The sequence below is a fragment of the Capra hircus genome, chromosome 16 (genome assembly GCF_001704415.2).
Source record: "Capra hircus breed San Clemente chromosome 16, ASM170441v1, whole genome shotgun sequence".
Classification (NCBI taxonomy): Eukaryota; Metazoa; Chordata; class Mammalia; order Artiodactyla; family Bovidae; genus Capra; species Capra hircus.
The window spans coordinates 53,889,570-53,907,019 of record NC_030823.1 but is presented as its reverse complement, the minus strand read 5'-3'; positions in this window follow the sequence as shown (position 1 = coordinate 53,907,019).

Here is a 17,450-nt window from a genome sequence, read left to right as displayed (position 1 = left end):
GTCACCATTTAGTGAATATCTGGATGTAAGGAAGACCTGAGTGTCAAGGAGGTGTCTAGATTTATGGCATGGGCCATGACTGGATGGTGGCATAATTTACTGAGGTTCAGTACAGTTCAGTTGCTCAGTCATGTCCAACTCTTGTGACACCATGGACTGCAGCATACCAGGCTTCCCTGTCCATCACCAACTCCTGGAGCTTACTCAAACTCATGTCCATCACATTGGGGATGCTATCCAACCATCTCACCCTCTGTTGTCCCCTTCTCCTCCTGCCTTCAATCTTTCCCCGAATCAGGGTCTTTTCCAACAGTTGGTTCTTCCCACCAGGTGGCCAAAGGATTGGAGTTTCAGCTTCAGCATCAGTCCTTCCAATGAATATTCAGGACTGATTTCCTTTAGGAAGGACTGATTGGATCTATTTGCAGTCCAAGGGACTCTCAAGAGTCTTCTCCAACACCACAGTTCAAAAGCATCAATTCTTTGGCACTTAGCTTTCTTTATAGCCCAACTCTCACATCCATACATGACTACTGGAAAAACCATAGCTTTGATTAGATGGAACTTTGTAGGCAAAGTAATGTCTCTGCTTTTGAATATGCTGCCTAAGTTGGTCATAACTTTCCTTCCAAAGAGTAAGTGTCTTTTAATTTCATGGCTGCAATCACCATCTGCAGTGATTTTGGAGCCCCCCAAAGTAAAGTCTCTCACTGTTTCCACTGTTTCCCCATCTATTTGCCATGAAGTGATGGGACCAGATGCCAAGATCTTTGTTTTCTGAATGTTGAGTTTTAAGCCAGCTTTTTCACTCTCCTCTTTCACTTTCATCAAGAGGCTTTTTAGTTCTTCGCTTTCTGCCATGAGGGTTGTGTCATCTGCATATCTGAGGTTATTGATATTTCTCCAGGAAATCTTGATTCCAGCTTGTGCTTCATCCAGCCTGGCATTTTGCATGATATACCCCGCATATAAGTTAAATAAGCAGGGTAACAATATACAGCCTTGATGTACTCCTTTCCCGATTTGGATCCAGTCTGTTGTTCCATGTCCAGTTCTAACTGTTGCTTCTTGACCTGCATACAGATTTCTCAGGAGGCAGGTCAGGTGGTCTGGTATTCCCATCTCTTTCAGAATTTTCCACAGTTTCTTGTGATCCACACAGTCAAAGGCTTTGGCATAGTCAATAAAGCAGAAGTAGATATTTTTCTGGAACTCTCGCTTTTCTGATGATCCAGTGGAGATTGGCAATTTGATCTCTGGTTCCTCTGCTTTCTAAATCCAGCTTGAACATCTGGAAGTTCACAGTTCACGTACTGCTGAAGCCTGGCTTGGAGAATAAAATGTGCATTAATTTTCTTAAACACAATCCTTGTAGAGAAGGGGGACAAAAAGAAGCAAATGTACAAAAATATGGGAAACCTATTGAAAATATGTCCATTTCCCGAGTACCCCTCTACTCCCCTGTCCTGCAACACAAAATTCGTGCAGCTCAGGTTTTCATCAAAATTCCGCTGTAACTTAGAAAGCAATATGGCTGGAGATCTCCTGGTCCCTACATGGGAGTGTAGTTTTTATAGATATTAAACAAAAATCTCTAAATTAAATTTGGCTTTCTATATTCTTTTAAAATATAGAAGCCACGGGCCCCAGGCAGCCACCCTCAAGGCCTCCAGTGTCGGTAATGTTACAGTCTACTTTTGCTTCAAGTTTTAACAAAAATATAACGCTAGTTCCATGGTTAATTGCACTTGGTAATTTAGAGGAGCATTCTTCAATATAAATGTCCAACAACCCAGAGCAGCTTAAACTATGGGGTTTAAGCATTCTTTGACATTGCCTTTCTTTGGGATTGGAATGAAAACTGAACTTTTCCAGTCCTGTGGCCACTATAAAACTATGAGCCATGCAATGTAGGGCCACCCAAGGTGGAGGGGTTATGGTGGAGAGTTCTGACAAAATGTGGTCCACTGGAGAAGAGAATGGCACAGCACTTCAGTATTCTTGCCTTGAGAACCCCATGAACAGTATGAAAAAGTAAAAAGATAGGACACTGAAAGATGAACTCCCAGGTCAGTAAGTGCCAAATATGCTACTGGAGATCAGTGGAGAAGTAACTCCAGAAAGAACGAAGAGATGGAGCCAAAGCCAAAACAATACCCAGTTGTGGATGTGACTGGTGATGGAAGTAAAGTTCAATGCTGTAAAGAGCTATACTGAATGGGAACCTGGAATGTTAGGTCCATGAATCAAGGCAAATTCAGTTCATTTCAGTTCAGTCTCTCAGCCGTGTCTGACTCTTTGCAACCCATGAACTGCAGCACGCCAGGCCTCCCTGTCCATCACCAACACCCGGAGTTCGCCCAGACTTCTGTCCATCGAGTCAGTGATGCCACCCAGCCATCTCATCCTCTGTCGTCCCCTTCTCCTCCTGCCCCCAATCCCTCCCAGCATCAGAGTCTTTTCCAATGAGTCAACTCTTTGCATGAGGTGGCCAAAGTACTGGAGTTTCAGCTTTAGCATCATTCCTTCCAAAGAAATCCCAGGGCTGATCTCCTTCAGAATGGACTGGTTGGACCTCCTTGCAGTCCAAGGGACTCTCAAGAGTCTTCTCCAACACCACAGGTCAAAAGCATCAATTCTTTGGCACTCAGCCTTCTTCACAGTCCAACTCTCACATCCATACACGACCACTGGAAAAACCATAGCCTTGACAAGACAGACCTTAGTTGGCAAAGTAATGTCTGTGTTTTTGAATATGCTATCTAGGTTGGTCGTAACTTTTCTTTCAAGGAGTAAACGTCTTTTAATTTCATGGCTGCAGTCACTATCTGCAGTGATTTTGGAGCCCCCAAAAATAAAGTCTGACACTGTTTCCACTGTTTCCCCATCTATTTGCCATGAAGTGATGGGACCAGATGCCATGATCTTCGTTTTCTGAATGTTGAGCTTTAAGCCAACTTTTTCACTCTCCTCTTTCACTTTCATCAAGAGGCTTTTTAGTTCCTCTTCACTTTCTGCCATAAGGGTGGTGTCATCTGCATATCTGAGGTTATTGATATTTCTCCTGGCAATCTTGATTCCAGCTTGTGCTTCTTCCAGCCCAGCGTTTCTCATGATGTACTCTGCATAGAAGTTCAATAAGCAGGGTGACAATATACAGCCTTGATGTACTGCTTTTCCTATTTGGAACCAGTCTGTTGTTCCATGTCCAGTTCTAACTGTTGCTTCCTGACCTGCATACAGGTTTCTCAAGAGACAGGACAGGTGGTCTGGTATTCCCATCTCTTTCAGAATTTTCCACAGTTTATTGTGATCCACACAGTCAAAAGCTTTGGCATAGTCAATAAAGCAGAAATAAATGTTTTTTCTGGCACTCTCTTGCTTCTTCAATGATCCAGCGGATGTTGGCAATTTGATCTCTGGTTCCTCTGCCTTTTCTAAAATCAGCCTGAACATCAGGAAGTTCACAGTTCACATATTGTTGAAGCCTAGCATGGAGAATTTTGAGCATTACTTTACTAGCATGTGACATGAGTGCAATTGTGTGGTAGTTTGAGCATTCTTTGGCATTGCCTTTCTTTGGAATTGGAATGAAAACTGACCTTTTCCAGTCCTGTGGCCACTGCTGAGTTTTCTAAATTTGCTGGCATATTGAGTGCAGCACTTTCACAGCATCATCTTTCAGGATTTGAAATAGCTCAACTGGAATTCCATGACCTCCACTAGCTTTGCTCGTAGTGATGCTTTCTAAGGCCCACTTGACTTCACATTCCAGGATGTCTGGCTCTAGGTGAACGATCACACCATCGTGATTATCTGGGTCATGAAGGTCTTTTTTGTACAGTTCTTCTGTGTATTCTTGCCACCCCTTCTTAATATCTTCTGCTTCTGTTAGGTCCAGACCATTTCTATCCTTTATCGAGCCCATCTTTGCATGAAATGTTCCCTTGGTATCTCTACTTTTCTTGAAGAGATCTCTAGTTGTTCCCATTCTGTTGTTTTCCTCTATTTCTTTGCATTGATCACTGAAGAAGGCTTTCTTATCTCTTCTTGCTATTCTTTGGAACTCTGCATTCAGATACTTAAATCCTTCCTTTTCTCCTTTGCTTTTCACTTCTCTTCTTTTCATAGCTATTTGTAAGGCCTCCCCAGACAGCCACTTTGCTTTTTTGCATTTCTTTTCCATGGGGATGATCTTGATCCCAGTCTCCTCTCCAATGTCACGAACCTTATTCCATAGTTCATTAGGCACTCTATCTATCAGATCTAGGCCCTTAAATCTATTTCTCATTTCCACTATATAATCATAAGGGATTTGATTTAGGTCATACCTGAATGGTCTAGCGGTTTTCCCTACTTTCTTCAATTTAAGTCTGAATTTGGCAATAAGGAGTTCATGATCTGAGCCACAGTCAGCTCCTGGTCTTGTTTTTGTTGACTGTATAGAGCTTCTCCATCTTTGGCTGCAAAGAATATAATCAATCTGATTTTGGTATTGACCATCTGGTGATGTCCATGTGTAGAGTATTCTCCTGTGTTGTTGGAAGAGGGTGTTTGCTATGACCAGTGCATTTTCTTGGGAAAACTCTATTAGTCTTTGCCCTGCTTCATTCCGCATTCCAAGGCCAAATTTGCCTGTTATTCCAGGTGTTTCTGGACTTCTTGCTTTTGCATTCCAGTCCCCTATAATGAAAAGGACATCTTTTTGGGGTGTTAGTTCTACAAGATCTTGTAGGTCTTCATAATTAGAAGTGGTCAAACAGGAGATGGCAAGAGTGAACATCAACATTTTAGGAATCATTGAACTAAAATGGTATGACCTAAATCAAATCCCTTACATTTATACTGTGGAAGTGAGAAATAGATTCAAGAGATTAGATCTGATAGAGTGCCTGAAGAAGGAAATGGCAACCCATTCCAGTGGACAACCTACGGACAGACGTTCGTGACATTGTACAGAAGGTAGGGATCAAGACCATCCACAAGAAAAAGAAATGCAAAAAGGCAAAATGGTTGTCTGAGGAGGTCTTACAAATAGCTGTGAAAAGAAAAGAATCGAAACATGAAGGAGAAAAGCAAAGATACACCCATTTGAATGCAGAGTTCCAAAACATAGCAAGGAGAGATAAGAAAGCCTTCCTCAGTGATCAATGCAAAGTAATAGAGGAAAACAATAGAATGGGAAAGACTAAAGATCTCTTCAAGGAAATAAGAGATAAAGGACAGAAATGGTATGGACCGAACAGAAGCAGAAGACAATTAAGAAGAGGTGGCAAGAATACACATAACTATACAAAAAAGATCTTCATGACCCAGACAATCAGATGTCCTGGATTGTGAAGTCAAGTGGACCTTAGGAAACATCACTACAAACAAAGCTAGTGGAGGTGATGGAATTCCAGGTGAGCTACTTCAAATCCTAAAAGATGATGCTGTGAAAGTACAGCACTCAATTTACTGAGGTGAGAAACTCTAAAAGTGCAGGTTTGGACCAAGGAGAAGATAAATGTAAGTCTATTTTGAAATGCTGAATTTGAGATTTCTACCAGACATCTAAGTGAGATGTCAGATAAGAAATATATGGATCAAAGGCTCAGCAGATAGATCTACGATAATGATACAAGGATGAGGGCATCATCAGTTGGTACTTCAGTCATAGGAGTAGGTAAGATTAGACAGGAAGACAGAACAGAATAAAGAAAAAAGGGGAGCCTAAAACTAAGCTTTGAATAACATAATTTCCTCATTAACGCTTTATGATGAAAAACTTTAAACATAAAGAGTTACACTGTAAGCATCCATATACCCACCGCCAAGATTCTCTAACTGGCTTTTCACTATATTTGCTTTTTCTCATTTCTGTTTATTTGTCTAGTCTTCTATCCATCTATCAAGGTATCTTATTTTTGACGCATTTCAAAGTAAGCTGCCAATAGTACATTTCACCCCTGAAAGCATGCACATCAACCAGAGTGCAATATTTACCTATGGACTTTTTAAATTGAAATTTATGTATAATGAAAATACTAGTGGAAAAAAGCTAGTGGAGGTGATGGAATTCCAGTTGAGCTATTTCAAATCCTGAAAGATGATGCTGTGAAAGTGTTGCACTCAATATGCCAGCAAATTTAGAAAACTCAGCAGTGGCCACAGGACTGGAAAAGGTCAGTTTTCATTCCAATCCCAAAGAAAGGCAATGCCAAAGAATGCTCACACTACCGCACAATTGCACTCATCTTACATACTAGTAAAGTAAGGCTCAAAATTCTCCAAGCCAGACTTCAGCAATATGTGAACCGTGAACTTCCAGCTGTTCAAGCTGGTTTTAGAAAAGGCAGAGGAACCAGAGATCAAATTGCCAACATCCGCTGGATCATCGGAAAAGCAAGAGAGTTCCAGAAAAACATTTATTTCTGCTTTATTGACTATGCCAAAGCCTTTGACTGTGTGGATCACAAGAAACTGTGGAAAATTCTGAGAGACATGGGAATACCAGACCACCTGTCCTGTCTCTTGAGAAACCTATATGCAGGTCAGGAAGCAACAGTTAGAACTGGACATGGAACAACAGACTGGTTCCAAATAGGAAAAGCAGTACATCAAGGCTGTATATTGTCACCCTGCTTATTGAACTTCTATGCAGAGTACATCATGAGACACACTCGACTGGATGAAGCACAAGCTGGAATCAAGATTGCCAGGAGAAATATCAATAACCTCAGATATGCAGATGACACCACCCTTATGGCAGAAAGTGAAGAGGAACTAAAAAGCCTCTTGATGAAAGTGAAAGAGGAGAGTGAAAAAGTTGGCTTAAAGCTCAACATTCAGAAAACGAAGATCATGGCATCTGGTCCCATCACTTCATGGCAAATAGATGGGGAAACAGTGGAAACAGTGTCAGACTTTATTTTTGGGGGCTCCAAAATCACTGCAGATGGTGATTGCAGACATGGAATTAAAAGAAGCTTACTCCTTGGCAGGAAAGTGATGACCAACCTAGATAGCATATTAAATAGCAGAGACATTACTTTGTCCACAAAGGTCCGTCTAGTCAAGGCTATGGTTTTTCCAGTGGTTATGTATGGATGCGAGAGTTGGACTGTGAAGAAAGCTGAGTGCCAAAGAATTGATGCTTTTGACCTGTAGTGTTGGAGAAGACTCTTGAGAGTCCCTTGAACTGCAAGGAAATCTAACCAGTCCATTCTGAAGGAGATCAGCCCTGGGATTTCTTTGGAAGGAATGATGCTAAAGCTGAAACTCCAGTACTTTGGCCACCTCATGCAAAGAGTTGACTCATTGGAAAAGACTCTGATGCTGGGAGGGATTGGGGGCAGGAGGAGAAGGGGATGACAGAGGATGAGATGGCTGGATGGCATCACCTACTTGATGGACGTGAGGCTGAGTGAACTCTGGGAATTGGTGATGGACAGGGAGGTCTGGCGTGCTGCGATTCATGGGGTCACCAGGAGTGGGACACTACTGAGCTACTGAACTGACTGACTGAAAACGCTGTTTCTCATGTGCGGTCATCATAAGTGAAGCCGCTTCGAATATTTATGTATAAATCTTTTAGACAAATGTTCTCATTTCTCTTGAGTAAATATCTAGAAGTGGAATTGCTGATAAGGTCAAAAAGTTGATAGATGGTTTGTTTTGTTTGGGGTTTATGTGTGAGTCTGTGACAGAATATTTTACAACTTAGCATCATAGCAAGACAATCCATCCCAGGCATCATCCTGATCTGAACCCCCACCCACAATGTTTACACAAATACTCTTTCATGATCATTTGTGTTAATATATATAAGTACAGAAAACCCATTCTGCGTATCAATCTCATCTGAGAAGCAAAATGATGTTTATAGGCATATTTAAGAAAGTGAAAATGAAGTCGCTCAATCGTGTCTGACTCTTTGCAACCCCATGGATGGTAGTCCACCAGGCTGCTCCATCCATGGAGTTTTCCAGGCAAGAGTACTGGAATGGGTTGCCATTTCCTTCTCCAAGGATAGGCATATATAACAGGTTATCAAATGTTTGCTGTGATTCCTTGTGATAAAGTCGATGCAAATTATTTTTGTTCTGTGACTTTTATATCATCAGTTGAGAACATCTGATGCTTGGTTAAATGTTGCAGAAACAAGGTTACAAATCTCTGCATAAAAGAACCACAAATGAACACTTCAATTATGAGAGTGGAAATACCTTTGCACAAAATTTTAAAACTAATTATTTTTCCATGTAATTTTAGCAAAGAAGGTTTTGCCCCAGATGAAATGCTTGATTAGAAAGAATGCCTGTTAGCAAAAGGAATTTGAGAAAAAATAAAAAGCACTTTGCATTTGTCGTAATTTTTAGCTAAGAGAGATATTTACATGGAGGCTTTTCCCTCGAGAAATTTCTGCAATATTAGTTTTTAATGTAGACACCAAACATTCTTGGCAGAATAAGGAAAACAATCACATCAAAAGCTTGAGAGGACTGCTTATTATTTGAGTATAATCAATGAACTGAGTAACAGAAGGAAACATATAATTTAGGATATCTCCACTTCAGTTTAAGTGAAATGGATGCAGATGTTAAGTTTTGAGACTGTTATGACTAGGATCATGAAATCAGGGCCCAAAGAAAGAAAAAACATGGTTAATTCCTTAAAGTGAGTAAATGTCAACCATATGAAAAATGGGAAAATGGCTTATTTCTGTGGACCCTTGATTGCTGTACCCTTTCCTTTGTATGTTAAACTATTTTGGTGGTTAACATCAGCAGAGAAGGAATTTTCTGGAAGAACCCTGAGTGGCTTATACTTTTAATAGTAAGGTAGGGAACTGAAGGAAGCTAGATGGCCAGAACTTGGGCTAAAGTCAGGCCAGAAAAGGCCTGGTAAGTGTACTGCTGACCTGACCAGTGGAGGCTGGACCCCATCTCAGGATTGTTGCCACTGTTTCATCGGACTCTGGGTATCACAGGTGTGAGTGGGATGAATTCTACTTACTTCTGTGTAACTCAGTTTAGACTCAAAGTTCCAAGTAACAGCATCCAGCCTACCAAGTTTAGATCACTTTCTCTCACTCTAGGATGCTGTGCAGTAGAGGGGGAGGAGGTGGCAGGTGGAGGGCAGAAGGCAAATATCTGGATTTTCTCCCTGTAGTGGGAAGAAAGATTCTGCCACCCACAAATATTCCCAATTGGAAAATTCCCTAATAGTATAAGAAGGGAAGGGTAAGATGATGAACGGTTAAAAAATTATAAATATCCATTATATACATCTATCTTTTGGGGGTATGAGGCAATATAAGAGAATCTTGCTCTGCCCAACAGCTACTATACATCATTTCTTCAGCTGTAGGCAGTAGGTTAGGGGCTTCCCAGGCAGCTCAGTGGTAAAAAAGAATCTGCCTGCCAATGCAGGAGGTGCAGGAGGTGTGGGTTCTGTCCCTGGGTTGGGAAGATCCCCTGGAGGACGAAACAGTAACCCACTCCAGTATTCTTGCCTGGAGAATCCCATGAACAGAGGAGCCTGGTGGGCCCTAATCCATAGGGTCGCAAAGAGTCGGACACAACTGAGCACACATGAGGTGGTAGTTTACTAAATCACCAATTATTGATATAAACGTATCCATATATATATGTACACACAAGCACACAAATCGATCCACTGAAGCTTTTTCTTTTTTTCCTAAGTTTACTGTTCCTATTGAGAAAAGGAAACTTCTTTCTTTTTTCCAGGTCAAACAAAGGGTACGGTCACAAGTGTCATTAAACAACAGCTATATCATAGCACCTAACCTCAGAGAATAACTTTGAAAATAATATATTTTGATGAAATGACATTGTGAGAAGGCAATTCAGCCATGTAGAGTCATGAAGTTCTGTTTAAGGGACTCCTTTTAAAAGATGCTCCCTTATATAGCTTACTGATGAGAAGGAGGTTCTAATCAGGGGCATTGTTCTCCTCTTCACATTGGTTCCTGAATGGCTCCCTGTGCTCCTCTGATTTTATCTGATATTTACAAATCAACAGTATTAGGAAAATCTGCCCATCTCTGAACTGAGTTTCCCATTTAGTCTTGTAGAGTCATCTGTTTACACGACAATTACTCATACAGGATTATTTGCAAATATTATGTCTGCGCTGTTGTTCTGGTTTACTAATTCCTTGAAAAGGCAGGATCTCTGTCTAATTGTGTTAAACAGCAAATATTGGTCATTACATGTAAGGAAGATTTTTAAAGCTGCTGTTGTGCATTATAGTAATAAATAGCTTGTCTGGCTACAGCAAATAAAATCTCTCTTCAGGGAAGACAGGTATGACAAACAACAGTGTGGGGGCCAAATCCAGCCCACCAGCATCCCTTTATGTCTGCTTTTATAAATGAAGTTGTACTGGAATCCAGTCATGTTCATTAGTTTACACATTGTTTAGAGCTGCTTGCATGCTATAATAACAGAGTTGAGTAGTTGTGGCAGAGACCAGATAGCCTGTAAAGCCTAAAATATTTACTATCTGGCCACTTATCAAAAAATTTGGTGACCATTGTTCTATGTCAGTGGCTCTCATCTCAAATCACCAGATGGGATCTTCTGTAAAATCCCCAAAAAGAAAAACTCCCTGGTCCCACACCAATACCCCAGATGGAAATCTCTGGAGAGCTGGAGATACACAGTTTTTAAAAGTTTACACAAAATTGAGAATCACCAGTCTAATATAATACACAGTACCTAGTAATTTTGGCTTCCTGGATGGCTCAGTGGTAAAGAATCTGTCTGCCAATGCAGGAGACCAGGAGACATGGGTTCAGTCCTTGGGTCAGGAAGATTCCCTGGAGAAGGAAATGACAACCCACTCCAGTATTCTTGCCTGGAAAATCCCATGGACAGAGGAGCCTGGCAGGCTACAGTCCATGGGGTCACAAAGAGACAGACACGACTAAGGGACTGAACACACACAAGCACAGTATAATTTTAATAATTTTCATTCACTGAGTGTCTACTACTAATAGATGTCAGGCATTGCACTAGATGCTCAACATGTATTTTCTCATTTACCTACGCAAAAACCATCTGAGATACATTTTAATTTAATATATTTAATACATTAAATACATTTAATCCTTATTTTATAGCAAAGGAAATACAGCATTCTAAGGTTAACTTGTATAACACAGCCAGTAAGTAAAGGGACAAGGGTTTGCACTAGGTCTTTCTACCTCTCCAAGATTGATAACAGAAGAAAAATATACAGGTGGAAAGAGATACTGATTCTTATCCTCTGAGATGTGCATTTTCTCTGGGGGAGCTGTAGTATTTCCCATTACTAATGCTACATGGACCTCCATAAGAATGGTTGGCCTAAGTATGACTTATTTAACTTATATGCAGAGTACATCATGAGAAATGCTGGGCTGGAAGAAGCACAAGCTGGAATCAAGATTGCCAGGAGAAATATCAATAACCTCAGATATGCAGATGACATCACCCTTACGGCAGAGAGTGAAGAGGAACTAAAAAGCCTCTTGATGAAAGTGAAAGAGGAGAGTGAAAAAGTTGGCTTAAAGCTCAACATTCAGAAAACGAAGATCATGGCATCTGGTCCCATCACTTCATGGGAAATAGATGGGGAAACAGTGGAAACAATGTCAGACTTTATTGTTTGGGGCTCCAAAATCACTGCAGATGGTGACTGCAGCTACAAAATTAAAAGACACTTACTCCTTAGAAGGAAAGTTATGACCAAACTACATAGCATATTCAAAGGCAGAGACATTACTTTGCCAACAAAGGTCCATCTAGTCAAGGCTATGGTTTTTCCAGTGGTCATGTATGGATATGAGAGTTGGACTGTGAAGAAAGCTGAGTGCCAAAGAATTGATGCTTTTGAACTGTGGTGTTGGAGAAGACTCTTGAGAGTCCCTTGGACTGCAGGGAGATCCAACCAGTCCATTCTAAAGGAGATCAGCCCTGGGATTTCTTTGGAGGGAATGATGCTAAAGCTGAAACTCCAGTACTTTGGCCACCTCAAGCAAAGAGTTGACTCATTGGAAAAGACTGATGCTGGGAGGGATTGGGGGCAGGAGGAGAAGGGGATGACAGAGGATGAGATGGCTGGATGGTGTCACCTACTCGATGGACGTTGAGTCTGAGTGAACTCCAGTAGTTGGTGATGGACAGGGAGGCCTGCTGATACTGCTAAGTCACTTCAGTTGGGTTCGACTCTGTGTGACCCCACAGACAGCAGCTTACCAGGATCCCCCGTCCCTGGGATTCTCCAGGCAAGAACACTGGAGTGGGTTGCCATTTCCTTTTCCAATGCATGAAAGTGAAAAGTTAAAGTTGTTCAGTCATCCAACTCATAGCGACCCCATGGACTGCAGCCCACCAGGCTCCTCTGTCCATGGGACCTTGCAGGCAAGGGTACTGGAGGGAGGCCTGGCGTGCTGCAATTCATGGGGTCATGAAGAGTCGGACATGAGTGAGCGACTGAACTGAACTGAACTGAACTGAAGTATGATTTAGGCCTAGGAATAACTGCTGAACTCTCCCGTTAAAAGAAGGTAGCATGCCTGAGATAACACTGGAACATTCAAATAAGATGTTATTCAAATCTAGAGAATAACAAAAGGGAAATAAACTTATGGAGTAACATAAGGGTGAAAACCAATCTTCAATGAGGAGTACGCCACAGGGACATCTGGTTCATGACCTGTCTTCCATTGGTAGAGCTCAACTTTAATCCCTAACCTTTTAGAACATCATAAAGAACTCTAAAGACTCACCTAAGTCCAGATCTTAGAAATTAAGGCATGGAGCAAAAGGAAGTTTCCTCTCCATCTTGCTTACAGTACAACTTTCAAATGCTGGTTTCCTGGATGATTTACATATCAATGTCAGACTTTCTCTTAACTGGTTACTTATAACAAGGTAAATCTAATAATGCCTAAGAAGTATTGAACATACACCTTTTGCTAGATGATATAATTTGGTTACAGAATGTATTTAACCTCAATATATCAAAGCAACTAAAGAGCCTCTTGATGAAGGTGAAAGAGGAGAATGAAAAGCTGGCTTAAAACTCAGCATTCAAAAACCTAAGATCACGGCATCTAGTCCCATCAGTTCATGGCAAATAGATGTGGAAAAATGGAAAACAGTGACTGGCTTTATTTTCATAGGTTTCAAAATCACTGCGGATGGTGACTTCAGCCATAAAATTAAAAGACACTTGCTCATTGGAAGAAAAGCTATGACAAACCCTGATGGCATATTAAAAAGCAGAGACATCACTTTGCCAACAAAGGCCCATCTAGTCAAAGCGATGGTTTTTCCAGTAGTTAAGTGTGGATGTGAGAGTTGGACCATAAAGAAGGCTGAGCACTGAAGAACTGATGTTTTTCAAATGTGGTGCTGGAGAAGACTCTTGAGAGTCCCTTGGACAGCAAGGAGACCAAACCAATCAATCCTAAAGGAAATCAACCCTGAATATTCATTGGAATGACTGATGCTGAAGCTCCAATACTTTGGCCAACTGATGGGAAGAACCGACTCACTGGAAAAGACCCTGATGCTGGGAAAGACTGAGGCCAGGAGGAGAAGGGGTCAAGGGAAGATGAGATGGTTGGATGGCATTATTGACTCAATGGACATGAGTTGGAGCAAACTCCAGGAGATAGTGAAGGAGAGGGAATCCTGGCATCTTGCACTCCAGGGGTCATAGAGTCGACTGAGTGACTGAACAACAGCAACAATATCTATAATTACTTATTTAGGCAGAGCTCTAAATGTTGTCCAAATCATTAGCTAGATAAAAATGTTTAATCCAGGCATACTAATCTTGGGTCTATTCAATTTCAAGTATCTGTCTTCTGCTAACTCTCATTGTGCTGTGACTTAGATAATTTTGATAATTTGGTTTTTATAATTCTAGTATCCTATTTACTGTTGCTAATTTATGCCTCCCAAAGCATTGATATTTTATAGTGCAAGGAGTAATTAGAAAAAGAAAAGTAGCTTCAGATTTCACTGGGTAGATTTAAAATTGTACTTTCACTAGGGTGCCTTTTACTCATAAGTATGATACTCTAAAAATGAGCACTTATTATTGTTATGGGCCGAACTGTGTCTCTCCATCCCTCTTGCTCCCACCAAAGTCACATGTTATAGCCCTAACTTCGAGTACCTCAGAACATGACTGAATTTGGAGATAGGGCCTTTGGAGAGATAATTAAGGTAAAATAAGCTTATAGGGGTAGGCCTTAATCTAACATACCTAGTGGCCTTATAAGAAGAGGAGACAGTACACAGAGAGACATGATGGTGAAGACCACGTGAAGACAGAGGGAGAAGATGGCTTGTCTACCAGCCAAAGAGTGAGGCCTTGGAAAAAACCAAGCCTGCCTACACCTTGACTTTGGACTTCTAGCCTCCAGAATTTTGAGAAAATATTGTTGTTTAAGCTATCCAATCTGTGGTATTTGTTACCACAGCCCTAGCAAACTAACACAATAATGAAAACCAACAACATTCCAGTGAGTTTTGCCCAATTTAAAAGTGGAGCTACTTTCTCCTATGACACTGTTTAAAGTATTATAGAACCTTGAATGCACCTCCCTGCCTCAAGTTGTCTGATGTCTCTCTCATAAAGGGGTGCTGTTTACTATCACCCTGGAATAGGTCTCAGGAGATCAGTTGATGTTCAGATATTCTTAATTCATAGGCGGTAGGCCAGTTCAAAAGCAATTACAGGCAGGACTCAGAAACATCATTTTATTTAGCTCTTTTGGAATCAAGTCTACAGGAATCTAGTTCCAGAAATCCCAGAACTAACTTGGCTACATCTTCCATGATCATTTTGGATTGTTACCCTGGATCTAAGGCAACCCTTAGGTTTAGTTTGCAGTTACTACCTCAGGCCTCTTTTGAGACTGGAGTGTAAAGATTAAGGGAAGGTCAGAAACTATTGATTTCCTATTTCCTTGGGACATCTTCCTGTATTTCTTACCCCACATATTTATCTTGATGAACACTGGTAAAGAAGTGTAGATTGGGGGAAAATGTAGACTATGGGGAATCTATTTACAAGGAAAGGAGGGTGAGAAAGAGAGGACTAACTTGGTCTCCCATAGTTAATTTATCTAAAGCAATTCAGAAAATCCAAATGACTCAGCTCCAGCACCCTCTGTTTTGTGCATGTGTTCATTTTTGAGGCTGTCATTTCCTCTGCGTACATAAATAATTTACACTGGAGAGGTCTCAGGACCTAGCTATACTTTCAGTTCAGTTCAGTCACTCAGTCATGTCTGACTCTTTGAGACCCCATGGACTGCAGCATGCCAGGCTTCCCCGTCCATCACCAACTCCTGCAGCTTACTCAAACTCATGTCCATCATGTCGGTGATGCCATCCAACCACCTCACCCTCTGTTGTCCCCTTCTCCTCCTGCCTTCAATCTTTCCCCAAATCAGGGTCTTTTCCAACAAGTTGGTTCTTCCCATCAGGTGGCCAGTATTGAAGATTCAACTTGAGCATCAGTCCTTCCAATGAATATTCAGGACTGATATCCTTTAGGATGGACTGATTGGATCTCCTTGCAGTCCTAGGGACTCTCAAGAGTCTTCTCCAACACCACAGTTCAAAAGCATCAGTTCTTCGGTGCTCGGCTTTCTTTATAGTCCAAATCTCACATCCATACATGACCACTGGAAAAGCCATAGCTTTGACTAAACGGACCTTTGTTCGCAAAGTAATGTCTCTGCTTTTGAATATGCTGTCTAGGTTGGTCATAGCTTTTCTTCCAAGGAGTAAGCGTCTTTTAATTTCATAGCTGCAATCACCATCTGCAGTGACTTTGGAGCCCCCTCAAATAAAAGTCTGTCACTGTTTCCATTGTTTCGCCATCGATTTGCCATGAAATGATGGGACCAGATGCCATGATCTTCGTTTTCTCAATGTTGAGTTTTAAGCTAGCCTTTTCACTCTCCTCTTTCACTTTCTTCAAGAGGCTCTTTAGTTCTTTGCTTTCTGCCATAAGGGTGGTATCATCTGCATATCTGAGGTTATTGATATTTCTCCTGGCAGTCTTGATTCCAGCTTGTGCTTCATCCAGCCCAGCATTTTGCATGATGTACTCTGCATGTAAGTTAAATAAGCAGGGTGACAATATGCAGCCTTAACGTACCCCTTTCCTGATTTGGAACCAGTCTGTTGTTCCATGTCCAGTTCTAACTGTTGCTTCTTGACCTGCATACAGATGTCTCAGGAGGCAGGTCAGGTGGTCTGGTATTCGCATCTCTTTCAGAATTTTCCACAGTTTGTTGTGACCCACATAGTCAAAGGCTTTAGTATAGTCTATAGCAGAAGTAGATGTTTCTCTGGAACTCTCTTGCTTTTTCAATGCTCCAGCAGATGCTGGCAGTTTGATCTCTGGTTCCTCTGCCTTTTCTAAATCCAGCTTGAACATCTGGAAGTTCACGGTTCATGTACTTTTGAAGCCTGGCTTGGAGAATTTTGAGCATTACTTTAATAGTGTGTGAGATGAGTTCAATTGTGTGGTGGTTTGAGCACTCTTTGGCATTGCCTTTCTTTGGGATTGGAATGAAAACTGACTTTCCCAGTCCTGCGGCCACTGCTGAGTTTTCCAAATTTGCTGGCATATTCAGTGCAGCACTTTGACAGGATCATCTTTTAGGCTTTGAAATAACTCACCTGAAGTTCCATCACCTCCACCAGCTTTGTTTGTAGTGATCCTTCCTAAGACCTACTTGATGTCTCTTGTGGAGGTATGGGTCAGCTATGGCCTGCAGCAGGGGCTCTGGGTGCAGCAGACCTGGGTATGGCATAAACCCTCTGGGAGGAGGTCACCATTAACGCCACCACTGAGCCACCAGAACTTACATAGGACTGAGGAAACAGACTCTTGGAGGGCACAAACAAAACCTTGCGTGCACCAGGACCCAGGAGAAAAGAGCAGTGACCCCACAAGAAACTGACCCAAACATGCCCATGAGTGTCCAGGAGTCTCTAGCAGAGGTGTGGGTCGGCAGTGGCGAGCTGGAGGGTCAGAGGCAATGTGCAGCAGTGCCTGTATGGGACCTTTCAAAGGAAGTTGTCATTCTCTTCATTACCCCCACCTGTAGTTTGGCCTCAGGTGAAGTAACTGGGAGGGAACACAGCTCCGCCCATCAACAACATTGGATTAAAGGTTTACTAAACACATCCCCGCCCATCAGAACAAGACCCAGTTTCCCCCTCACTCTGTCTCTCCCATCAGGAAGCTTCCATAAGCCTCTTATCCTTATCCATCAGAGGGCAGACACACTGAAAACCATAATCACAGAAAACTAACCAAACTGATCACATGGACCACAGCCTTGAATAGCTCGGTGAAACTATGAGCCATACCATGTAGGGCCACCTAAGACAGATTGGTCATGGCGGAGAGTTCTGACAAAA